At 34.5% G+C, this 27208-nt stretch overlaps 1 protein-coding gene across 2 annotated transcripts in view; it reads left to right on the top strand.

Annotated features, from left to right (window-relative positions):
- The window catches only part of LOC105837833 (zwei Ig domain protein zig-8), a 159615-nt gene that overhangs the window by 52431 nt on the left and 79976 nt on the right, over positions 1-27208 (top strand). Inside the window, exon 2 of one of the 2 annotated variants that reach the window (XM_028194018.2) lies at positions 13051-13128. The exons of the other annotated variant lie outside the window; for it this stretch is intronic. The gene's annotated coding sequence lies outside the window, so the exon portion shown is untranslated. The remainder of the gene's footprint in view (positions 1-13050; positions 13129-27208) is intronic. 2 annotated transcript variants of the gene reach the window in all.

Raw genomic sequence — 27208 nt, 5'->3', positions numbered from 1 at the left:
ATCAATTAACTGATTACACACACTGCATGGGAAGAATAGTTTTACTAAAGTATTTACTCGATCTTTCTATATCCGTAGAGTGAAACGTAATTCTAAAAGAGTGAAAATTGAGCTTCTGGAATTTTTCGAATGATGTCAATTATTTTAATAATTCAATAACAGTTGTTTTTACTAGCAAGATTTTTAAGTAGATCTAGCTAAAGTTTTAGATTCAGCAAGAAGTTCTTTCTGTATGAGGTTTTGAAGTTTTAACAGCAACATGAAGAGCAAAGTTACACTGCACTTAAGAAAGAGAAGCGTTTAATTTTAAGATCATAAAATGTTTATTTCTGTCTTTATCTTTTAAATACTTAAAAATGTTTTACTTTTAAATGGTGTTTAGATTTAAAACACTAAAACGTTTAAAATGTAAAGATTTCAGATTTAAACATTATAGTATTTTAAATCTAAATCGTTTAAAACTGCAACTTTTTTAAATATTTAAAATGGAAACAAAAAGAATTAATATTTTTAAAATTAAACACTTCTTTTCGGAGTGTGACATTAAAGAAAAAGCGGTATATCGGACAAGCGTTTATAAAAAAAAATATGTCACTTATTATAATTAGAACTTAAATAAAAATAATAGAGCGTCGAATCTTAAGATTAATCTAACCTAATAAAATCCAACGGCGTGAAAAAGAAAGAATATTTGCATAAATGTATGAGGAATATTCACGAAAGCATGTAAAAGCATTCATCGATCGTCCTCAACGTATGTAAATCTCATCTAATGTCAGAGCTACTAATCCACCCACAAAGTAAGCAAACCATTGAGAGCATGAATGAGAAAGCGGTTACCAAGATATACACATTGATCTTAAAGAGACATTGATATAAGAGTAGTCAAGGCGTTCTGTGCAAATGAACAATATCGTAATTCATTTCTATTTGGAAGAAATAAACGTAAAAATGACTCCTTTTTTAAAAAAGCGCGCAAACAACAACGGCAAAAGTCATAAAATACAGATTACTGTCATAATTAAACGCAAAAAGTTTAGTGCGATATTTATCTCACTTTGCATTATCTCCTAATTCTTTGCAAAAAAGTTTACAGAACAGATATACTCATTTAAACAAGAAAAAATGTTTCATTATTGCAGAAAATGTTCCTACAAAAATTGTGAAAAAAAACAAAAGAAACGGAAAGGATGCGGCAAGTTAGAGATGTTCCACGATTTCCTTTATTTTAAAAGAACAATAGCCGAAAAGACGTGGTCATTCTCCCACATAAAAGATCATTGTCTATCGGCAACGAAGATATCTGTTTCGAGAAAAAGCAACTTATCCGCAGTGCGGTCGAATGCGAAACACAATACGAGAATTGGGAAAAACAAATTGCCCGAATCGCACAAATCACTATTTAACCGAGCTGAAAATTCTGTTATGAATACCCTTTTTATAAGTTTGCTGCAACTTTATTGTATTGGTAATTTATTTATTGAATGGATACTATATTCCCCCCTCTCCCGCGCTTTCTTCTCCGTTCATGTATCGGATTGTGCCCTATTTCCACACGGTGATGTTGAAGCGCGTCAAGATAAGATATCTTTCCTGAAAGTTTTCCATTCAGTCGTCTCACCTGTCCACTATTATTGTGTCAACTATTTTCTGGCAGTCCTATCAAGGCGAGAGCTCTTAATCTTAGAATACTCGTCGAGAAGCGACGAATCAACCTTGCTCGTATTTCTATGTCTGTTTATGTGCACGAAGAGGAAAAAGGTTCGCGTTTGTCTCGTCCCTGGTTACCTTCGTGATAGTTACGGTAAAAAGAAGAACGCAGTAAAAGGTTGGGCATTTGTAGTGGAATTTCCTGCCTGCATTTCTAGCAGAATTGGCTTCAAGAAATAAAGAAAGACAAATCTAACAACTAATAATAGAGATTGTTGGGCGTTTACAATAATGAGGCTTTTAATTGAGAAAATGACCATACATAAATAATAGAGGAGTACGTGATATTAACCCCGCCCTAATTACATTTTGTACAATTACTTTGTTAATAATTAATATTTTAAATTGAAAATTTTATATATATGGACCTTATGCTATTTCATAAAAAACCATGTAGCGTAACTGTAAAGATTATACGCTAGATTTATTTCTTAATAGATTTTAGATTTAAAAAAGCCACAAATATATAAATTATGAGTATTATTATTTTAATTATCTAAACAGATCATATTTTTATTATTACGTTATAATATTAATACAATGTTTAATTTCTGAAAAATAAAAAGAGATTATTTTAAAAGATCTATGTCAAAATTGGCGACATTTTCTTTTTTTTCGAATATAATATGTAATTTCATTACGTATGTCATATTAGCGCCACTGTTTAACTGCTAATGATTCCTTAATCATTCATAATCCTCACTTAATAACAGAGACGTTAACAAGCGGTCATAATATGTAGCTATAACATAACATTATTTTCTTCTCTATAATATATATTAATGTAGAAAATTTATATGTAAGTCTTACTATATACGTATAAAATGTGTTAAACCGAAATAGAAATCTGTCTGTAATCTTTTAATATTTCGTTAAACGTCTTGTACAAATTGCTTTAACAAATAAGTATAAAAATTAATTAAATTTGATCAAATAGAAAAGTAATTAAAAATGTAAAATTTTAATTTTTAGAAGATATAAAAGATAATATGAATAATTGCTCGGTCGTCGCGCGCATATTCATGCATTAATTAGGCATAGTAGAGCCATTAATCAAGTCACTGTACTTCTGCAAGAGACATGCGGAAAGACGATGAGCAGTGAATCAACGACCGAAAACGATTGCGTATAATGGTTCTGGCAGATCACTACGGTCAACTAGGTAAACCAATATAGTATTTACACAGTTAAATTGGTTGACCTAATGAGCAAAGAGCAACTATAACGACCAGCTCGTCCAATATCTACGTGGAGTCAAAGTTCATTTTAATATAAAATTTTATTTCTAATAATTTCGGTAAGTGGTAATATCCTTATGTATAAAACTATACGAAAGAGCACTCGATTAATTCTCGTAATAAAATCCTGATGGGGTCTCTGGGTTTGGAAACTAAAACCGAAAAGGCTCGATGGAGAATCTTCCCGTATTACGGGGGCAATCTAACTCGCCTATACTTCCACTACTACAGTTAGATTCGATTTCGTACTGTCGAATCAAATGAGAAGTCGTGACTCTTGAGACCTTCATCGACCTCATTCCCGTTGAATTGGGCCAGTAACTTCCTTAAGTTCCCTGAGTATCTTTTAACCATGTCTAAGAAATTTTTCGAGTTTTAATTATAAAAAAAAGAGGGGAAATAATAGAAAGATTAAATTATTTATAAACTAATTAATTATCAATTTAAGACTCAAATGTGTCGAAAGCAAACTCGATTACGCTGAACTAATAAACTACAGTAATTAAAACACGTAGAAGTAATTATATCTGAGTTTACAGAAAAACTTATAAAAACTAACGGAGATTTTTTTTCTAATATTTTTTATACTTATATTTGCGATACCTACAATTGCTTCTTTATGAAACTGCGTTCTAGTAAAAATGTTAATGTTTCTTTACAGTTTTAAAGTTAATATTAAGCTAAGAATTTAGTTCATATATAAAAAGGTAACACGCAACGTGCAAACATGATATTTCATTTATTATGTAATATGAAAACGAATCGCTTTGTATGCATGCAGAAAGAATAATGCCTGACAGTTTGTTTATTTAGTAGACTGAGAAAGAACGTATATGGAGATATACGAAAAAAAGAAAATACGGTTATCAACAGTTTACTCTAGAACGAACGAATCATCTCGTACCTCTGGGGCAATGCGTCTTATGAATACATTTGCAAAAGAGAATCATTATTGATGAGAGTTATACACGTCGCTACGAAAATTACCGAAAGATTTTAAATAAAATTTAAGCATTATTTTAGGCAATTAGACGGCTATTCAAAAATTTCTTTTCGAAAAAGAGAAAGAGAGAGAGAGAAAGAGAAATGTTATTAATATATATAATATATATAAAAGATCTCTCAAAATTTTGAGGAGTATATAAAATATTCAAATAATATATGTAAAACTAATCAAAAGTATTGATCAAAATTAACAATTAGTAAATAAATAAATATAAATATATAAGATAAAAAAAAAAGATATAAAACTCACAATCACAATACTGCTAGTAATTGTTAATTTAAATTACTGATTAATTAATTATTAATGAAATATTGAATGCTCAATAAATATATCAAATTACTTATTTGCAGTTTCGTATTAATTCAGTGCGAAACCATATTTACGCTGGTAAAATTTTATATAAAAACTTCACGCATTATAATTAAGTAAAAATGGAACAATTTCGTTTACTTTACCAAGAACTAGATTAGTTCTCTCAAAAAATTGTCGCATATTAAACTATATCGTTAATTTATCTCTTAAAAAAAAATTTTGTAAATATTTTAAAATATCAATAAATAAAACTGCTTCTATTAAATTAAAATTCAATTTATAACGTACAACTTATAATTAATTCGAGTGAACCCTGTTTTTATATACACGGAAAAAATCTTATAGTAAAAATTACTATAGTAAATAGTACATACAGATCAAGAAAGACATTATAAAATTTTGTTCTATTTTTATGATATAGTTTTTTGTAATCTTTTCTTATGATCTATGGTTACTACTGTACGTAATTTTTTAATAAAATTGTCTTCGTAAATAAACAGATTAATTAAAAATAATTGTACTTATTATATTGATAGTAAATTGTATAATTCGCTATACAAAGCATTTAATACTCTAATGTACAATAAAGAAAAATATATGAACGCATACATTTTTTTTGTACTTAGAAAGCCGTGAAAATTAAAATTACCTCCTTTTATTAATTTTACAAAGAGAGTACGAATTTTATTCAGTATTATCAGATTAAGCAATAAAAAATAAAACGAAATACTTGAAACGAGACAAACGTCGGTTCCTAATATTTCCAAGCTTACCAATTACGAAATACCCGTTCTTCTTACTTTGGTCGAACAAGAGATCCTGAAATACAAGACGCAGGAGAGCGAATTTATATCCCTTCCAGAACCCTGCGCAACCCGAGTGCTTGGAGAAAAATAATTAACCCGCTGTTTCTTCTCCTTCCCCTCTTTTCGAATCGAGTACCTTGTTGACAACAAAAATTATGGCCTGTACCGCGAAGTAGCGTCGTCCTGTCTATGGGGCTCTTTTCTTCTCTCGTTACCGTTCGATACCTACAGCGTCACGTTCTAAGTTTTTGTTTCGTGCCGCACGGAGAAATTCTGCTCGTTCCAGCACGTTCTGCCGCGCGTTCCAATCGTTCTTTATTAGGACGCACATATATAACGTCTATCCAACAATTCGATAAAAATAGCTCCGGTTGCCCGCGATCCTATTCGCAGATCCCGTCAGAGGATGTTCGTGAGCTGACAATGAACGAAGAGTTCTTCTTGGCCTACAAATTGTTGAAAAACGACTCCTTTATCGAAAATCTAATTCTAAAATTTCACGTGCCTAAAATCTGTCTCCCTAAAAAATTCATTTTGTAAAATAACCACTGTAGTTTTATTTCTCAGAACGTTCACGCAAATGTTTTACTTTTCTTCTCGCAGCAGCAGCTCAAGTAAGATTCATCCCAATTTAGCTGCTTACAAATAAAAATGTTGAATTAAAAATTTATAACAGAAGGCGTGAATTATCTCAGCTACTTAAGCAAAATACAAAAGAAAAGCAACTAAAGTAATAAAACTTTTATGCTCAATTTCTGTGTTTACTACACAGAGAAGTTTCTGTTTAACAAAACGGAACAAAGCGAATTTTATTATTTATAACAGGTAAGAACGCAGACGTATTTTTAATAAATAAACTACATAATTATTAGTCTATTAATGACTGATATCAATAGCAAAGAAGACATAGGAGGTGGAAGAAAGAAAGGAAAGAAGCCCGCTCCGTGCTTATCCTTTTTCACTACGTCGTACTTAAATTTTCCTATAACAAAGCAAAGTAATATCTACAAAATGCATTGTACTAAAATACTTGTAACCAAACAAACGGCTTCCCTATCTTTCAAAAGCACCCTTCCACACATCTCGCTCCGTCGATTTCGCGATGTTAAAATCGACGTATAGAACGTTGATGCAATGTTACGCCTGAATAATTGTACGGCACAACATAACGACGCATAATTGATGTTGTTCATTCATTATCGAAGTAGCAACCGAGTTAATTAGAAGCGCAACGAATGTATTATTGCATCGCTGCCGTGATCGCAGTTCCGTACGTACACATAACGTTACACAAATGATTATTGCACTTAGATTTCTGAGCTTCCACAATTAGCGCGATAACCTCTTCAACGCTATTACAATCGGACGGTCCCTTCGATATCGAGCAACTTCCGGAAATGGGAGATATCTCCCTATCGAAATAACAGCCAACCGTATTTCCCGCTTTATCCTCCGATATTTGTAGCGCCGGTTTAAAAAAATCAATCATTCGGAACAGTTGTGACAGTTATCTAACTCAAAAATGGCGATTTTGCCAGTCGCGATTTTTTATTCCCATTGCGTCATATACATATATTTCCACCCGCCCGCTCCGCCCCACGAAGACAGACCGAAAAAATGTAGGTGTCCCCACAGATTACGTCGCCGCTCGCGGTTGTTACGGGCAAAAGGGGGGCATTTTCCTATCTGAGCGTATGTAACTTTTCATACTCAGAGCGCAAGCAAGCGGGGCGCAAAGCAAGATACGCGCGCGACCGCACAGCTCGCCGCGAGCCGCCGCTGTAAGAGCGCCATGCCTTTTTTCGTCCTACCTCTTTTTCCAACGGTTTCGTGAGATAATGACGATCTATGGTGGAAAGCGCTGCTGCCTTTTCGCAACAGCGCGGTGGCGTATCAAGGCGCGGTACGCTACGTCGGAGCACGTCGACGCGGCTGCTGCACACACACACACACATACACACACGTACGTCGCTGAAAACACGTAGATCTATCAGCAGGCATTGCAGGGCACAGCTCGGATCCCACTTTTTTTTATCAGCCAGTTAACACGCATGAAAATGACGACTGAGTCGACGTAGCGAAAACACTACGGCCCTGTTGTATTAGGCGAGAAAATAGAACGGCAACGGGAGCATGTCGCACGTCGGATATACATCAGCGTAGTTGCGTGGCTGATTATAGCTATTTCCCTCTTCGCCATTCTCTGATGCCTACCCCCCCCCCCCACAAAGGGGTTACAAGGTTTTAACTTAGCAAAACGAAATTGTCCGATAATTAAAAAAATCTGTACGACGCAATAGGGAATTATTTAATCTAAAGGCAAATTTTTTTAGTAGGAAAATATCCTTCATCGACTATTTTTGTTTTAATTAATATATAATCTAAATCTATAATCATAATCTGATTGATAACACAATTATAGTCATTAACAAATGATGTTGAATTTTAACAAATTATTTTTATTATAATAATTTATAACCTTTGATAAGTTTTCCCATTTGTATCTGTATTATTTATGCTTTTGAGAACCTTTATGGAACAATAAATAGAGATATTTCGAGATAATAGTTTCCAGAGAACACAGCTAACAGAGAAATATAACTGAAACTTGCGACCAGGCTTGGAATAACGTGATCATAACTTTCACATAACAGAAGGTCAGTTATTAAAAATTTTTAATCAAAATTTATTAGTAAGCTAATAATGCATTTAAAACAATTTGACAAGAATTATTAAATATTTTTATATTATATAAATTTACTCCGCTATTCGCGAGATACAAATTCGAAGATAATATTCTTTAGAAAATTTAGTGAGCTTTTACAGTTTTATTTCCTAGTGATATTTCCCTTTGTGTTTCCTATTAAGTATCCTTGTTATCAACTAACGTGTCAAAGTGCGGTTCGTAAGCTCTTCTTCGTAATCGTTTGCCCGAAATCGATTGCCGCATATTCAGACAGTAAAATATGATCGATAATTACGTGAACGAACGGAGGATGCAACGGCACAATCTTTCTCACGCGTGTGTATAGTCGTGCTCTAATGCAATTCCCTCGTTATCTCGCGGGTCTCTCGCGTTCCGTTCAATTCTAGCGGGTTTTTTTCAAATCTCCGCTAAAGACATCGACCGAACTGGGATTGCGGCACGGACGTGGAAAAACAAATCGCGTTACGCTGATTATCTGTGCCGAGTTCCGAAAGCCAGAGGGAATATCGAACAGCGATGCCAGAGAACGACGATATGTGAGACCAGTGCGTGATATGCAGAAAGAGGAAAATATTTCAAAAGCTACGAATGTCGCGAATGACGGAAAAGAAATTCCGTTCCGTCGCCAAATGTCGAAGCTATTTTTAAAAGCTAATTTTCAGATCGAAAAATATTTTTAAAGATTCAAGCAAAATATATGCATTAGAAGATTCTATATATGTATTAGAAGATAACAACTTCTTTAAATAATTTCCGTATATATAATTCCATACAAATTTCATTTTCTTGGCCAAAATTTAATTTCATAATCTTCCAAACCATTTGTAATTCGTCGTTTATAGTTAAATACAATTCTTCAATCATTCTTAAATTTTTTATAAAATTTTTTTTATAAAACATTTTTCAATCAGTCCTGTGTTCAATTTTTATAGAATTTTTAACTCAATAGGTCAATTTTACTTGACTCGCAAAAAAAGTTTTTTTATAGATGATAAATCGTCAAAGCTTTTTCCCCACTAACTTCACCGCTTCCTAAGAATGTTGAAACGCTTACGGGTCGTTGGATTTAACGCATTCCTCTTCATCGCTTCTAGAATAGAAATTTCAATCGTTTGGTATCGTGAGTCTCTCCTCGAATCATCGAATCGAGAAGCAACGACTCGAGGTATTGAATTTATTGCAGTCTTTTTCCGGCATAAATTCATCACGTTTCATTTAGTAATTTCCGCATTGTTGCGAAACTAATACTTTTTTTAAGATGCTTCCGATAATAGACATGAGAGAATAGACGAGAAAAGAATACATCATCATTCATATATTCATTTTCAAAGAGAGAGAGAGATCATATAAACGTACATTATCTTTAGTAATATTTTTAATATCTAAATACAAACTATTCATATATATTTTGCCATTATGCACGTATTAACGTACGACACATTGTACATATGTTCGTGATATTGCGTTTCAACGCAGAATATTACATTTCAACATAATATTACATTCCACAAAATCTAGAGAATTACAGTCAACCAGGCTCATTTAATGAGACGAAGAATCCTACATAAGATTGAAGATCACTATGGAAGATATTTCCAAATCAGTGATCCGAAGATTACATAGCCGGTAAGCAGAACGGTTTCGACTTCTAAAAACTATCGTCAAAGCAAGCAGGCACTAAAGCCTCTTCTGACCAGTGGACTGTGCAGTCGGCACGATTCGACTGTTCGCGAATCGATTCAGCCATTTCTGCCTATCTCGCCCCGTCTTCGTTTATCTTGTCCACTCTTCTATTTACGCTATCGTTTACTTTGTGCCAGGCAAAACAACGATGAGCAAGAGGAGGAATTCGCTTATTTTTCATGCTGTGCAACTCGGTATTCCTGAATGTTCCTCCATACCGATTTCCAGTTTACTTTGCACCCTAGAAAACTAATATTGCTTTTTTTGTCGTACATAATAATAGATTAAAAAAGATTAAAACATTGCATATATATTAGAATTTTTATCATACAATTTTTATATCCCTCGGAAAACGTAAAACAATCGTTCGTTATCTTTGTTGATTAACAAAAATGTTTTAATAGCGAACACATCAAAAAATACTTAAAAACCTTTCCCAGAGTTATAACTCAATAAAAGATGATCGTTGTATCGATTACTACAAAAAATATTCTATGCTCTTATCTTTTGGCAAATGCGAATTTTTTTTGCGGAAAATTTGTTAAATATTTAATATGACGTTTATCAACTCAATGGACTTTGCCTTAACTCTCAATCGATCAAATAAATTTTAGTCCGTCACTGATTCAATGCTCTTTTTTGCACTCATCAAACATCAATTAATTTTTAACAAATTTTATATTTCAGTTTTAGTTTACTTTTCATTTGACTGAATAAAGCCATGTGAATAGCAAAACGTTCTACTATTTTTGCTTTCCATTCTTTGTATGTTTTTCATACACTTTTGATATTTCGATTTTTTGTATCTTCTTTATATTAATAAAAAAAAATTATCGACTTTTTTATATTTGCTAGAAATAAAGTTACTGCTATTATTTTTTAAATTACATATAGAATTTAATTACACGTAGAAAAGGGAAAAATAGTTCACAAAAAACTATTAAGATTATCAATAAAAATTAAAAATATTAGACATATTCATGCGTATTCATGCATATTTAAAAGAAAAGCTCTGCTTCGTAAAAAAATATAGTATGCACAACGGCAAGCCAAGTATGTCGCAGTATTATTCTCAGCCTACCTCTCGCCAATCAGTTCACTCCTGCTCCACGGGTGTGAGGAAATAATAAAAGGAAATGAAACTGGCTGGCTATGAGACGGCGAGAGAAATGGAAAATAGTTTACCAAAGGGAATATAGGTCACGGTCCCATGTTAAATCAATGAGATTGAATTTGTCCCAAGCAATAAGAGCAAAGCATATGATCTAATTAAAATTTTTCCCCATACACTAGAAAGTATCATTCTGTCAATGAAAGCAATTACTCAATTTACTTTCTTTGTTTTAAATATGTATTTTTAACAAAAAAAGTATTTTCTCAAAATATATTTATTACAAATTAAAAAAAATTATTATCAAATTCAAACAGGAACATAAAAATCAAAATTAGATTGGTCTGCAGCGGATTTTGATGTTGAATAATTTTTCTATGAATTTAATATTTCAAAAAAATGTATATTCTTAGAATAGTATAACATTTGAAAAAAGTCAGAATTAGCAAATTAAATTTTACTAATTTTAACTTAATATTTTTTTATTAATCACTAAGATTTAGAATATATTTCAAACAAATTTGATACTTATGATAAACTTCCAAATACATATATTTATAAAATACTTGAAATAAGTAATATTTACTTAAATACAATATATATTTTTCTATGTGTAATACATGACAAGATCGGTAATATCATATTTGTGAATATGAAGCAATCAATACTTTGCTCTATCACCGTAATTATCAATTTTATCCATGTCTCTAGAAAAAAAATATCTAAAAAAAAGATCTCGAAATAATTCGAGAAATTAATGTCAATCATGTCTTTCGTAAATAATAAAATCAGGTTTGTTGAAGTAAAAATAATTTAACAAATTGCGATGTAAACATCTAATGTCTTTTCCAATAATTACGTATCAATAGGATAATTAAAGTAAAATCGATTATTCCATATTTGCAAACTTCGATATGATACTGTATATAGACTCTGTTACAATCAAACAAAAATATATTGTAAATATGAAAGTAATTATCAATATAATAACTTTGAAAAGATCTATTTCCTGTATATGATTCTGTATGATTATATAATAGTACATTATAATTATTCATTTATAAAAACATAAAGTAACGTAAAATAAAGTGTACGTATTTAAGAAATAAAAATGTCACATCTTTGAGATAAAATCAAATAAATGCAACAAAGAGACACCATATTCCCTTATTAAAGTTTTTACTACAGAAGTACATGCATTTAAATCAAACTAAAGCAGACGAGCAGTCCAAGCAAGGATTACCTTCGCAAGAACATCCAATAACTTTGTGCAAAGTCTAATTCTTTTATCCTGCAATTTTAAAGCTCCCAGACAAATGTTCCAATTTATTGGTATTAAAGAAGATAATAAGAGGATTGCAATATAAAGAATATCGATAAAGATTGACGTTAACTATGTCTTTCATATATGAAATTGAAACTTTTCATTAAATTACACATTCCATGAAACGTACGATAAACATCCATAATTGAAATTTTTCAATAATTAAGGTAACGAGATTAAAGCATTGAGATTGATGTAACGCCATGAAATACGACAGGAATGCGTTTATGTACGTCACGTACGTGACATTATGACAATGAAATTAATGATGATTATGATACACGGGCAAATCCACCTTCGGTGAATCTATCTACGTAACACGTTGTGAGAGAGTACCACGGCTACTCAGCCCGCGCTCTCTAAAAGTGGTCCATCAGAGAGTGCCGTAATAAGTTTACGCTCTCCGTCAACATGGCAGGTTAAAGTTCGCGGAAACTAGATGGGTGCTTTCGGCTTAACACAGTTGCTATCAAGTACGGAGCGCAGCTGTTTTAACGACCCATCAGTATACGCGTCGATCCTGCTATTTAAGATACGCAAATATTTTGTTAGTGTTAAGGCGAATCAGGAGACACCGTCAATAATACTTGTCGTGATAAAGATAGCAGCAGTTTCGCGAAATTTGCACTTGAGGAAACAATTACGAGTTGTGTAACATTAATTCAATCTATGTAACATCAGGAGCGTTTTGCAAATTACCTTAAAAAACGATCTAGTTCCTTGGAAAATTCAACTTGACGGTGCCTCTCGTCGTGACGTCAGGCGTGTCATCCTGCGAGTTATCCTAGCTTAACGGCAAGATATATCGAACGGTCTGTACATATATATAGCGACAATGTATATATACGTAGCCACAACGGCGCAAGGGGGATACACGCAGCTTTCGCCTGCCAATAATTTTTGCTGGAAGGATCTTGAAAGTTGGCACGAGCGACGTTGATTTATATCGAACGGGAAAAGTGGTTCTTCTCCTCCAGCGAATTAACGGCGCTGGATATAAATAGATTTACAATGTAGCCCCCCTTTCTCGTAATTTTACAAACGTCAAATGTATAATTAGATATATCCTCGCTTGATATTAATTTTTCTGAGTTTCTACTTCGTACAACTACTTTGCGCTAACGGTCGACGCTTCCTTTTTTTTTTATTGCAGATAAATGGAATGAGGTGTTACATTTCGCCGCGTACCGTTGAGGAGCATCCCAGAAAGTTCCACAGTGTCCAGCATGCGGTGAGTAAAGCGTAAAAGCACTCGAATTAGCACTCGGCTTTACCGGAGACACGCTGCCGACATTTATACGCATCGTACGCTATGTTGTCTGAAGTTTCGTTAAGGCCGCGCTAATGCGCGTATGTGCGAACGTCCGGATGAATACGAAATGCGTATCTATACGTGATCGAAATTTCGTACGCCAATTCATGCTCGATAATCAATGCGAAAGCGACTAATCAGTTACCGCCCGCACGCGACGCGCAAATTGTCGTTTGGAGTGACGCAAATTGCTGCAAGCGCGGAAACGCCGAATAAAAATCACGTCGTACGAACAGCGGGATAATAAAGAAGGGCGCGCGTGCGCGAGCGCGCGACGTAACGAAGTTACGCCGACAAATCACGTTAAAATTCACGATGCGGAATTAGCACATTATGACTTGCAAATTTGCAAAATGCGGCCGAGCGCATCGAAAATAAATATACGGTGTCTACGGGTTGCGTTTCTCAGGCGGGGGCGTGATTCTCCCTCAAGTGGTTAATGTTCAAACACACGTCTCTCGCAATTCAAGATGAAACGGATAAACGGCCGTACGCAATTAACAGACGCTCCTTCCCAAGGCAAAATCAAGCGTTATTATCCTAACTGTTGATTTTATGAACGCGTTTAACAACGGGTTAATTGCATGGGGATGTTTATGCGTACCCGAAACAGGTACGCACACGTGTGTACATAAATATGTACGTGTTCGCAATCGTTTCGTTCGCGTATTTATGCATCCCCGCTTGTTCACGGACGACGCTTGATTGATTACGCCTGAGCCTGCCGCTAATTACTCAATGTAACATTTCGATTACCACACACACACATACATACACACACACACACAGACAGACAGACACACACACACAACGGTTAACTTCGATGTTTCAACTGATTAATATCAGTGTACTTAGATTAATGCACGACAAGAATGGCAACACGAGAAGCTAAGTAAAATTAATCACTCTGAGATAATTGCGTTTTTTGCCATCTTGGATAACTCGGATATTTATGTCACGCGGGGATGTACGTCGCAAAAGTCAGAAAAAATAGAATGTGCAGAAGGAAACTTGCTCACTTATATGCCTTTATGTTGTATTTGTTTTGTGATTTCAGTTCTTTACTGTCAATATTAACGAAATTGCGGTGAATTGAAGCGGTTTTTCAATGTAGTAAGTAATGTGTTACCTACGTACAGTTACTGTAGAGAGTATAAAAGATTTAATGGTTATCTCACGATAAATGTAAAAGGATAGTAAAGGCGGAAATATGGCAAAATACAAGTGCTTAGCTTTCTTTCCGTTTAGCTTTGATATCTCGTATATCTCGTATATGATTGGAATATATAGTATTTTTAATACGCAGGATTTATGTAGTACAGATGCTTTGTGATTGTAAACACCATAAAGCGCACAAAGTTTCTCTATACTCTACTACTGTATTGACTTCTTCAAAATTGCATTATTATTCTTACTTAGTATATACATTTATCATTTTTATCTCCGCATAAGCTTTATAAATCTATTATAAATTATTGTCATTTTACGTTTTATTTATAAACATTATTGATAAATTATCTACGCGCCATATATTTCAGCTCTATACATATATTTAAAAAATACGAGAATTTTTTAACCTAAAAAAATAAATATTTCGTATTTCTATTTTTTTTCGTAATATTAGATAGTATGAAGTTTTTATCGGTGTAGTTTATTTTCCCCAAACATAGTAAATAGTATTTCATAAATTAAGTTTTGATAGACGCAACGTTTATACCGGAGTTATCTTTAATATCGTTTTCCGATGCACAGGAATATTTATATACGTTAAAGTATCATGAGCGATATAATATTAGTATTATATGTTTTAAAACCAAATAGTTTTTGTAATAAATATACATATATTGTACAATCAAGAAACCTCTCTATGGTCATAAAGACCGATTATACTAATTGCTGTGTCGTGTTAATCTGCGTATATTCTCATACCTGCAATGCTATTATATATACATATATATTCAGCAACTCTATCTCTATATATCCCAGGTGTGCAACACAGTTCTGCACCGCATTATCAGCCGTCAATAATTGTCGCGCTATCACACTATAACAGCAAACAAACTATAAAATAATTAGAATTTGTTACATGCAACTTAATTAAAATATACGCTCTGTTCAGGTGTGTGTGACGACATAATGATACAAATGTCTGATTCGTTACAGTTTTAGGTCGGCCGCAATTGTTAATTTAATATTAAGTTAAAGTTAGACGAGCGGACGAGCGCGAAATATCCTACCGTAGGCAATTTCAACACGATGTGTCTCGTGATATAGATCGAAAATTCGTTCTACAAATCGACCGCAACGATTACACGGCCATTACCTTAATTGCTGACGCCGCTAACGCGGGTATTCACGCGTGTATAGTTATTCGGCTGGGCAACGTTCCATGCACAGGTCACCATATCCAGTATCGACCTTGCACGTGGGTGCTAGATGTTAGTTTGACTTGCCATCCCCAAGGGAGACGTATAGTTCTCGCGAGTGTCATGTCGAATTGTACAGGTCAATGGGATCCGGCAAGTTAAACGAGAGAATTTGGATGGAAACATCTAAACAGTAATCTACACGAATTTGATTGCTTATATACGAAAACGATAGAACTATAGTCTATGATCCGCAAATAGAGAGCTACCTACAATGAAACTCCAACCTTGAACTCGCAACGAGGATTATACGGTTGAAATAGCAGCTACTTATCCTAAACTTAGCTGGACAACTCCGAGGATTCCGATAATGAACAAAATACACTGAAAAAAAATTTACTACATTGAAATAAATATTTTTTCAAATAGTACCAAGCAAAAGTTTTGTAAAAAATAAATAATATTTATTTCTAATCTGGTAAATTTTTTTTCCATTGTATGTTCGATTTTTACCTCGCTTCGATAGAAAATGATATCTAAACTCTATATAATCTGTATTTAAATTAAAATATCTAAATATTGAAATGCAAATTATCTTAGATTTTTTATTGAAATTTATAAAAATGTTAAATATATAGGCTCTACATTACCATTGCTACAATAAAAATTAAACTATAAATTGTACGTAATATCGCCCACGGCTTTCAAGATGTAAATAATATAATAAATTAATATAAAACTGTAATATTAATATATAAGTCTTAATCTCTCCTATTTCACTTCGTAGGTTAAGAATTAAAATAGAATATTATTTTAATTTTAAATATGTCAAATTAAATTGTAAAATCTAAGAAAATAGAGATCAAGGGAAATTTATAAAACTAAATTCAAAGTGAACGCCACGTAAACACACGGCGTACTGACAGCACTTCAACACTCAACGTCACATTAATAATTGACAAGCGCGATAGATCGGACGCTCGCGAATTTACGCCAAGTGTATCACGATGAGCAGCAGCTTCGATTAGAAATTCCTGAAAGGTTATCCACGAGTATGCTCGACCTCTAGAAAGGCATCTAACCGAATATGGTCGTGGCTTGCGAGTAAATTATGCACTACGACGCATACTATGCGTCGTATTGCTCGTCCATTATCGAAAGCGTGCGACAACGAGCTACACGATGAAATGCCGGGACGTGCAATAATATCGCTGATAACTTCCATCCCGTTAACACCATACTCCGCCTTTCTCATAGTTAACGTTCTTAACAGCCCTGCGTGATACTTGAGACAAAAACTTCTCATACAGTTCTAAAACAAGATTATGTCAAGAGCAGAATTATATTTATTAAATTCTCGCACTGCGAGAGAGCTTCATATTTTCGCAGGTTCGGGAGATAGTCCAGAATGTGCACAAAACATGCATGTGACATCAGGTTTTTTTCGGATTGCAGTACGAAACAGACGACTTATAATGATTTATCGTAGGTAACACCGTATGTTTAATCTTAATGGATTACCGTAAAAATATACGAGCAAGCGTCTGTTAATTATCCATGTAATGTCAAAAGTTTGCTAATGACACAAAAATATATATGCGGGTCAAGAGGTAAAAAAAAAAGTTGATTTACTGTTTTGTATTTACTCTAAAGTTTGATACGTAAAAAGTAAAAATATACGTGCTATACATTGTACGTATATTTCGTTTTTGTATCGTAGTCAAAATAATTATGCAATTGTTTTATATAGTTCGTGCAACAGCATCCTACTGTATATGGATACCAAGAGCATTCTACTGTTGTTTAAATTTAAATAAACCGCATTTCCTTGCAATATCGATTGCCATTTTTACGATGCGACCAAACAATATCTACTCTGATCAAAATTGAAAGAATTCCACCGTGGAAAAAACTCATATCTTATTAAACAACGCCATTGTATATACAATATCTTATAGAACAGCATATTACGTGGATGATAACGCGAAGCGAATCGATTTGCCACGCGACACAAGTGTCAATAAACGAGAACAGTGGAGGAAAAGTGAGTGCCTATCACAATAACTGCATTTTTATTGAATCTGGATTGCAAAAATACTAGACCGAAGACGAGCCGACCTGGATGACAGTGATATCCAATGAGTGCGGGTTATTGCGGCGCGATGAGTAATAACAACACTGACCTCGTATATCATCGTTAATCCATCACAATGACACTATTGTTACAGCAGCTGCTGAGAGGAGAAAGGGATAATTGATCAAGTAACAATCGCGGGAGAGATCAGAAATCGCGGGCGCGAACAACGTGGCTATGGAGGACGCGGAGCCGACAAATTTTATCATAAAAGACCCGTCCAGGCGGCCGCGACTTAGGAGCCCGCATACATTCACCACGGTTTTGTGCGGTAAACTGTAAATTGGAATTAACCGGGGGGGGAGTGGTATGCAGCCGAGCGAGTTTTTGGAAGCTTTCCAAAAGCGTCGCGTTATTGACGTTGCGGATCGGATAAAATGCGGGACACGGAAAAGCGCGGCAGCGCATACGGCGGCGTTCGGAGGCAAGGTGAAATCAAAAATCGTCGAGCCTTGTTAAAGATAAATAAATAAAAAAGTGGAAAACGGGAAAAGCCCGTAACGCGCGCCGTGGTTGCGCCATATCCGGTGCGTACACAGGTGCGGCGCGGTACAGCGCTTAACTCACGGACGCCATTATGTCGGGAGTTTATGGTACCGTTTCGGTGGAGAACCGCTATATTCTCAACTATGCTGAAACGACAGAAAAATGTAACCCGGTACGTACGTTATTATAATTAGCTTTCCATTACGTTTAACGTCCATTAATGTCGTTAGTTTCGTAGCAGATTATAGAACTGGATCGAAGGATCGTGTTTCTATGTGTAAGCCATGCAAGCGTGAAATTTCGTCGATGCTAAATCGAGCGAATCTGCCATTTCGATGTCAATTAATATTCCACGCTCCGTTTTGTACTAATCGCTCGCGGGAAGCTCCGGTCAAACGGAACGCAAACTTAAGTCCCCGCTAAATGTAAATGCATGGCACATATGCGACTTAAAATTCATGTTTATTTTACTATTTAAATTGTACAATTTTTACCAAATTTTCTAGTCTATTATTTTAGTGAAAATGAGATAAAAAAGAGAGAGAAGAGAGAGAATATAATTACAATTTTGTTGAAACTAACTAAAAGTAAAACTATATACATTAAAATAGACAGCATTTTCATCCAAAACGCATGATAATCGTATAATAATAACAATCGCGGCGTATAATAATAATTACTACGACATAAAATTTAAACTGTTTTTAACAGACTTATAAGTACATTTTATTGCATAGTTTTCTTTCCAATAAAACGGTGACAGCTGGGAATTTATGTAACGAGCGTGATAGAAATTAAGCACCGTGAATGTAATTAATGTCAGCGAGAAGATTAAATTCCTACGTATATCTCTGCTTTTCAATTAAAATTATTATCTTTTAATTCAAATCACTGTTAACATTCGTAATATATTACATTCGTGCAAAGATTGAAAATAACGAATAATACAAGAATAGAATATTATCGTACTTTCTATTATTCCAATTTCAAAAAAGTACCACGACGATCAGTTTTCCAGAGAGTTTGCTCACGTGCGACGATTTCTTATCCATCTATTATCGTCGGCCGCCATTAATGCTCCTGCATGCTTTTTACCCAAGCGCCAGAATAAAATGGAGATTCACGGAAAAAAGTGCGTGAACGAACGATTTTTAAATCTCTAACGAATCATCATATAATAGTTTTGTTGAAAAAAATAATCGAAATTTTAATAGCCAAATTTTTTTCTAATGTTTAATCGCTAAATTTATTTTCACGATTATATTTTAAACGATCATTATAGATCATAATTTTCTGTATAAAAAATATAAAAAAAAATTTTGCTCATTATAATTTCCAAGTTCAAGTAATTTCATTACACCTTTCATTTAAAGGCGCACCTTGCTTACCACGATTACGCGAAAAACTTTTTGCAACCATATTTCTTGGCAGTTAATTGAATAAGTACTCACGATTAAAACTTGCTCGCTCAAGAACGACTTCGACGCTCGTTTCGCAGTTTTATCTAAAAGCCCCTCATCGATTAACAAAGCGGATAACACTCTAACTACGCGCTCTAGTTGCCCTCCTAAACTTTCCTATTGACAAGTATCGCTCATGATTAACGAGAGAGAGGTACTTGCTAAGTCGCTGCAAGATCTTAGCAGCGTAGAGGATGGGTCATCCATAACGCGAGCTCACAAAACGCTCGATTCGTAAAGACTCGTAATGATTGCGATTCATTAGTTATGCGTATACAAATGCCCAGGAAAATCTCGCATAATCAATCCTCCTTTTTCGAGTCTTCGCAGGATTCAAAGAGGCGTTCCGAGTCCCAAAAAAGTTGTTCCTTCAACTCAAAGAACGGAAAATTAGCGAGTGATTCAGGGACGTTCATGCGATTGACGAAATTAACGTTTAAACGCCATTAGCTCACCGTCTGCGTATAAGAACTCGATTCATTGAATTCTTTGTATTATTTTGTACAAACACGCTAGATTGACTTCTATTTAATTTTGCAGTTTACTTCCAACGCTACTTTGTTAGTACAGTCTCCGAGCAATTTTAAAAGAACAAATATTTCCCTCCCTTTCGTTCATGTTGTTCTTAAATAGAATTCCTGTAATGTATTCCCAAACGTTATTCGAGACTACTGACATATTTGGCAACGAAATTCAATCCGCTGACCGAATTTTCCACTCACGGATTTCCGGAGCGAATACCACAATGTTTACGGTGTTGTTGCCAAATAGCGAAAATCTTGTCTATCGATCCGATCTTTGTTAGATAGCACAAAGGAGAAAAACCTCGTGCAAAATTCACGTAAGACGGCGCACGTAAAGGGCTTACACAAAGCCGCAATGAAGTTATGCCGAAGTTATGCGTACGCTTAGTGATTACAATTCATACTTAGAGCGCTTAACGAGGAAGCATACTGCTATGCGCGAATTAAATTTCATCTCCCAGTAACGCGATTACGATAATATTAATATCTTCTTTTGGAATTCCCAAGTGTAGCTACATAATTAATCTGTATAATTAATCTTATCACATGATAAAGGGCATTATCACATTTTTATGGAATAAGAGAACATTTAAAAGTTAAAAGTAAATAATTATGAGACTTGTATATAAAGTGAACTTCTTATAACTTTAACGAATTTAAAATAACAGGCGAAATATATGAAAATTATTTCAATGAATAAACCTCGTTTTTTCTTCAGTTTTCTGACAATCTAAAAGCCGGCTGATTCGATTTTCTTTTTCGCACTCGCGCAAAAGACGAAGATCGTTATGCCAAATGCACACTCACAAATACATTCACGTTTCCCAGCTGCCGCCACTTGGCTACATCCGCTTCCGAGCTTCTTCTCTACCATCACACCCCGGGAGCTCCAACCGGATCCCTCGTGCGACATTTAGTCGCTCCACGAAGTAACGAGAATGTAATTTTCCAGGATGCATATTATTATCATCGGCAGGACACATCGCCTCCGCGACTTCGTTCTCCGCTTCGTTCACCATATTCGACTCAAGCGTACATTGCCTTTCCACGCTGTTTTCCTTCCACTTTTATTCTGCTACACGCTGCAGCTGGCTCTCTCGTTGGCATTCATCTTTCTCTTGCGACTGAATACTGTTCCTTTCACGCCTTCTCGGTTCGTCCTTTTGACTGTCTCATTTCATATTTTTGCAATGACTATGGCTGAACAAAAGCATCTTACGTATTGTCTTATCATTTCGTGTGCAGTTCTTGTTCTCTAACAATCGCAAGATTATTTAGTTTAAAAAAAGAATTATAGATTGTTGCGTAAACTCTTTTATCATGCGCTTCGATACCGATAATTATCCTGCCGAAATAATATTTTCACCATTATTTCAATATACATTTAACAAAAATATTTTAATCGTAAGAAAATGTTTTAGGATTACAACTAATTAACTACGCAAAAAACAATTTGCTAAAATGTCTAAAAATTTAATTAAATACTTATCAAAATAATTTTGTATTAAAATAATTATGAAAAACATGATAAACAACGCTACAAAAAGTATTGTGATTTCAACAGTCTCTTAACCAGTTTGAGCATTAATTATAACATAATTATTTTGAAATCTAACAAAATTATTTTCAGATCTGTATCCAAAATTTTTGCTGGCAAAAACTTTTAGGGTCGGTTGTTCCAACTTCTTGGTAAACTTACCTATCTGATAAATATATGTTCGTCTTTATTTATTTAAGAACAAAATGAAAATAGACACATGCTTACCTGGTAGGTAAATTTACCAAGAAGTTGGAACAACCGGCCCTTAGTGTAGATTTTCCCTTCCGGAAATAAAACGTTATTTCAAATAGTCCTAGTTATTCTGTTATTCCGGTTAAAACTTGGAAATTTAAGAACGCATAGCCCATAGCGGTCCGACCACTTCCAAAAGTTTTACCCAACGATCCTTTTTACTTAGAACATTGTTTATTGCGCCATCACTTTTGCGAGAGATTAATATCCAACTGCGCAAGGCATTCAAGAATGGATTACACGCAATAGATAGCGATCGCTTGTAGAACAATACTGCCGACACTGGATATAATTTATCACGGAGCATGATAGTACGGAGAGAAAGCAGGTTTGTTTGCTTCTGTTAATCCGACGGTACACATCCTCGCCATTGCACCTATCATCTATCGAAAATGAGTATATTGCCGCTCTGATATATTGATATCCGATTTGTTCATGTGTTCAATGATATTAATTTACTATTCAAACAAGATTTGTTGATTTTCAACTATTAGGTCGTCGCATAATAATATACGGTATTAATATATGATATGTTATTTATTATTATTTATAATAATGGATATTACGCAAATGCTAGAAAAAATAAGTATTTCTCCATCTAAAGCGTAAAAGAATGGATTCTGAAGATTGGGTAGACAGGAAGAATTGTTCTAACAATGGTAAAACGTCTCCATCAGTAATGTAATTCGTCATAGTGCAACGGAAGTACAAGTTAATTCACGTCCAACAATGTGCAAAGCTGTCACATCTAACAATAGAAACTCCACCCAAACTTTTTCATAATTTCGTTCGGAAGATGATAACGTGATCTGCCGACTAAATCAACGTTCTCATAATGGAGCGCGAAACAATGTCAAAAGAAGTTGATTAATTGTATTAAAAAGATGAATGCATTATGTAAAATAATATTTCACGATTTCTATAATTACAAAAATTGCAAAGAGCAATTATGTCGCTGATGTCGCACAGGATGTTTAAAGATTTACAAATTTTAACAGAAGATTCTATAAGCAGAAATGAGAAAAAAATATTATGTAAACATAAAGAAAAAAAAATTTTATGTAAACATAAGTTTCAAAATATTTTATTAAAAAGTTTTAACAAAAATAAGAAATGTGTGTGAAACAATTTCGCCTAAGTTTACATTTCAAAGTGTCATTCGCTTATGTTAATATAAACTTAATATAATGTAATATTGAATTTATCAGCCGAGAAAATTCGTGCCAAATTTCGAGAAGATAATAGATTAAAAAATTTTTTTTAATTAATTTTTTGTCTTGCATTTTCTTAAATTGTTAAAAATGTCTAGAACGTGTAGATCATATTTTATTCAAATCCCACAGAAATTAATAAGGTTACAAAATTTTTAATGTTGCAGGATTTCTGCTATATGACTAATTCCTAAGATGACACACTAATTCCTAGAGTGACAAAGTCAATATTACATCAACGTCAAGCTTATATTGACATGAGCGGATAGCACTTTGAAATGCAAACTTAGGAAAAATTGTTTCTTACACATTTCATAGTTTTGCTATAACTTTTTAATAAGATATTTCAGGACCCATGTTTATGTAACAATTTTTTCTTATTTCTGCTTATAGAAGATACCATCAAAATTTGTATGAAAAAACCTAGGGCATCCAGTATACATCACTAAAAAATATAATCATGTGTCATACAAAATCTATAGAATCTATAATTCAAGTAAATTATATACGTATCATAGTTTGTTAATTAATACGCTTGACAGTATTTTATAGAAAACTTTAAGATATTAATACAAATTAATCATCACAAGATAATGTCCCAATTTTACCTCAAAATGATAGCACAAATTACAAACGGTACAGCGTAATGTATAGCAATATAGAACTTATATACGTATTTTGATACACATCATCCATATTAAGTGAGTGATACCTAACCACCGTAGCCGTACAAACTAGCAGTTCGTTAGTCTGGGCTCAAGTCTCTCTCGGACCTGTCAGCTTGGTATCTATCTTTCAGCCGTTCTATCTCCCTCCCATCACCAAGTACCTCAACGCGAGAACGAGCGGCCCATCGTGCCCGAGTTTGTCCTGAGAGTTCCGCGATTTAATATTCGAGCATGTCGCCTTGATATTCAGTGGACAGATATTAGCATGTAGAGCAGGACCAAGTTTCACGATGGATTTGCTTCCGTTCCGTTGTGCGTTGAATGTCGAACTCCATGTAAAACTCACTGGAATTTCCGCGCTTCTAACGAGTGATTTCCGAGTTGCGTTTTGGAAAAACGCAATTCGGCATTCGTCACATATTGTCGATGATAACGACGCGTATTGTCAAAATTTAATATCATTGCATTACAAAAAATGGTTAAAATAGTCGTAATAAAATTACGCCGATGTCTTGTTAAAGGGAAAGAAATATCAAACTTATAATATGTTTTATTTCTAGAGCAATGTAAGAAAATGTATTTTAAAAGAAACAAACATTGTGTTTCAAAAACATGGCATGTTTAAAACAAAAATATTTTAAACGTATAATAAGAAATATATATAATAAATATATAAAATACATCTAAAAATTCCTTTTTATGCAATTATATAAAAATCTCATATTATGTAGTATTATTTTAATGTAAAAATTTAATAAGCAATAATTATTTCCAAATTTAGTTTTATTTCTGTATAAAAATTTCTAAAATATATAAAGAAATGCTTGATTATACTTTATATAAACAATGGCTGCATTTATCAATTTTAAACATTTTTTGTATTAGTTTATTCAATAACAATAAATTTTAATTAATTAATTAATTAAAGTTAACAGAAGTTCCACATAACGTGCATATTAAAATCACAATTGATATAATACTCTCGGATTTTCATGGAGGTGCGGATGCAAGATAATGGATTGGCGATATATATATTTCATCGTCGCAATGAATTTCAGCTCCGCGATGAAAGTTGTTTGGCAGTACAACTCGCGATATGTACTCTGGTACAACGATAAAATTTCACGGTCCGTAAAAGTCACCGGCACGCTCTCGCATCAAACCGAACCGTCAATTCTGTCCGCCAATTTGAGATCGGAGAAGGCGAAACCTCTTTCACGCTTGTCGCTCGATATTTCCAAGTGCGTCACGTCCCGTCGGATTAATTGGTCTCCCTTCGTCTCTCTTATCGAGATCTTTTATTCTAGGACGTAGCTACCTGAATACATTCGACGTGAATTTCGACTCGACAGCGATTATCGAGCGATCGGTATAATTTGCATGCCCCCTAACTAGTTTTCAATCAACCAGTACGGATATTTCCGTCGGAGAGAAATCTGCAGTCTCATCAAATTGAATCATCAGTTTGCATATCCATGAAAATGAGTAAGCGAGCCGTGTAGCACCTGTCTAATAAAGACGCATTGAAAATTGCATATAATGTCGTATAAAATATTTTTTATGTGACATTACATCGGACGCGATAATGTTCCATTGAAGGTGTTCCGTATCGTGTTGTAAGTACATTCGCGTTCGTAAATCGAACCAACACAATGGTGAATTGACAATATGCGAATGCATACCCCGCATCCGGAAAGATAGCGAAATAACTTTTGGAGAAGAAAGAGGAAGCTTTTAAGCTCGCGTCGTACGTATGACGTAATGTTATATGTTTCGCCAATTTCGCTCTTACATTTCTGTATAACAATGCCGCCGTTTTAGCGCTAAAAGCAGTCACTAAGGAATCGCGACCGCGAAAGCTTTATCGTTAAAAAAAAAAAGGGAGGGAGAGAGAGTAAAAAGAAAAATTGCACAAAACGCGAGGCGTCGGCAATCGCGCACAATAGATGGCCGAATTAACACGCGATAGGATAAACGCCGATTTATGAGCCTGTGCGTTCTGCTGGAAATCTCTCGACGGTAAAATTTTATCCACGGGCAATAAAAATCGGCCGCGCGACGAAACGATCGATACATTCAGCGTTGCCGATGAGCCGACAAAAGCTTTCGGCTGCTTTCCGGGTCCTCGAGAGAGGACCGACTGGTCGCGCGCGCTCATTCGCCGCGTTCTAAATTGGATTTTCATAAGTAATTTTGAGCGGGCCTGCCGTTCGTCGCGTTCACGCGGTCAACGCGTCCGCGGTTTTCGATCCGCAAACGCGCCATCGTGCCGCGCCCGGCTCGCACGAACCGCATCCTAATAGTATTATTACGAATACGGACGGCTAGTTACGCCACCGTTCCGCCACCGTCTATTTCTCGCTCCTTCCTTCGCGCCCTGCCACTTTTCGTTCTTTGGTACACCCTTTACATGCTAATGCCCCCGCCGCTGAATATCATACGGGCGGGCTCTGAATATGAAATAGTTTGAAATTGGAAAGGGAACGTTGTCCTGTTCCAACTCGATGCGCTCTGTCTTTCTCGGCCGAGACACGACAGAGTTACCGTGACGCGGACGAATGGCGGAGCTACCTCCTCCTCCCCTCCTCCTCCCCATTCCTACCGTGCTTCTGAAAAAGACGCACAGAAACGAGAGAAAAGACGAAGAAACGCGAACCTCATCGCGCGCTCACGGCGATTAGTTGGATGTTGCCGTTTGCAACGCCAACGGTGCCGCGTCGGTCGGCATTATTATTTTCGCGGAGTGTCCCGAGGCTGCGACTTGTTCTGAATATCATAAGACAGTTTGCACTCGTACATAAAATGACAGTAAAATAATAATAATAATAATAATAAATCACATTTAATTACACTATAAAAAATAATGAGGTAAAATAACTCGAAAAATTAAGTAAACTAATTCTCCATCTTAGTGCCATACATGGCGAACTATGTAATTACTTTTAAAAAAATTTAGTATTCTTTCAATATCTTGCACGTCTTAAAAATTAACATTAACTTTAGTTCCACGGCATATTTATAAAGTTGACTGATAAGTTAACTCATTATTAATAAGTATACGAAACGTAATTGTATAGTTAATCGAAGAACTTTATGGTCACGATGAAATAAATCTGTTGCAGTAGAATAAATTGTTTCAATGTTAATTGAACATTTCTTCTAAGTAATTAAATTTAACAGGTTGTTAATGGTAAAAATTAAATCCATTAAATCTAATTATGCAATTCTAGAATTTTTAAGTAGAAATAATTTTTAAGTAAAAATAAATGTAACTGTGTCGTTAAAATGCTTTTAAATTACCTTTATTTTAGGCCCCGATTTTGAGAACATAACTTCAAGAAATTATTTTATGAAACGA

The sequence above is a fragment of the Monomorium pharaonis genome, chromosome 10, assembly GCF_013373865.1.
Source record: "Monomorium pharaonis isolate MP-MQ-018 chromosome 10, ASM1337386v2, whole genome shotgun sequence".
Taxonomy (NCBI): domain Eukaryota; kingdom Metazoa; phylum Arthropoda; class Insecta; order Hymenoptera; family Formicidae; genus Monomorium; species Monomorium pharaonis.
This window is presented reverse-complemented; position numbering and strand designations above follow the sequence as displayed.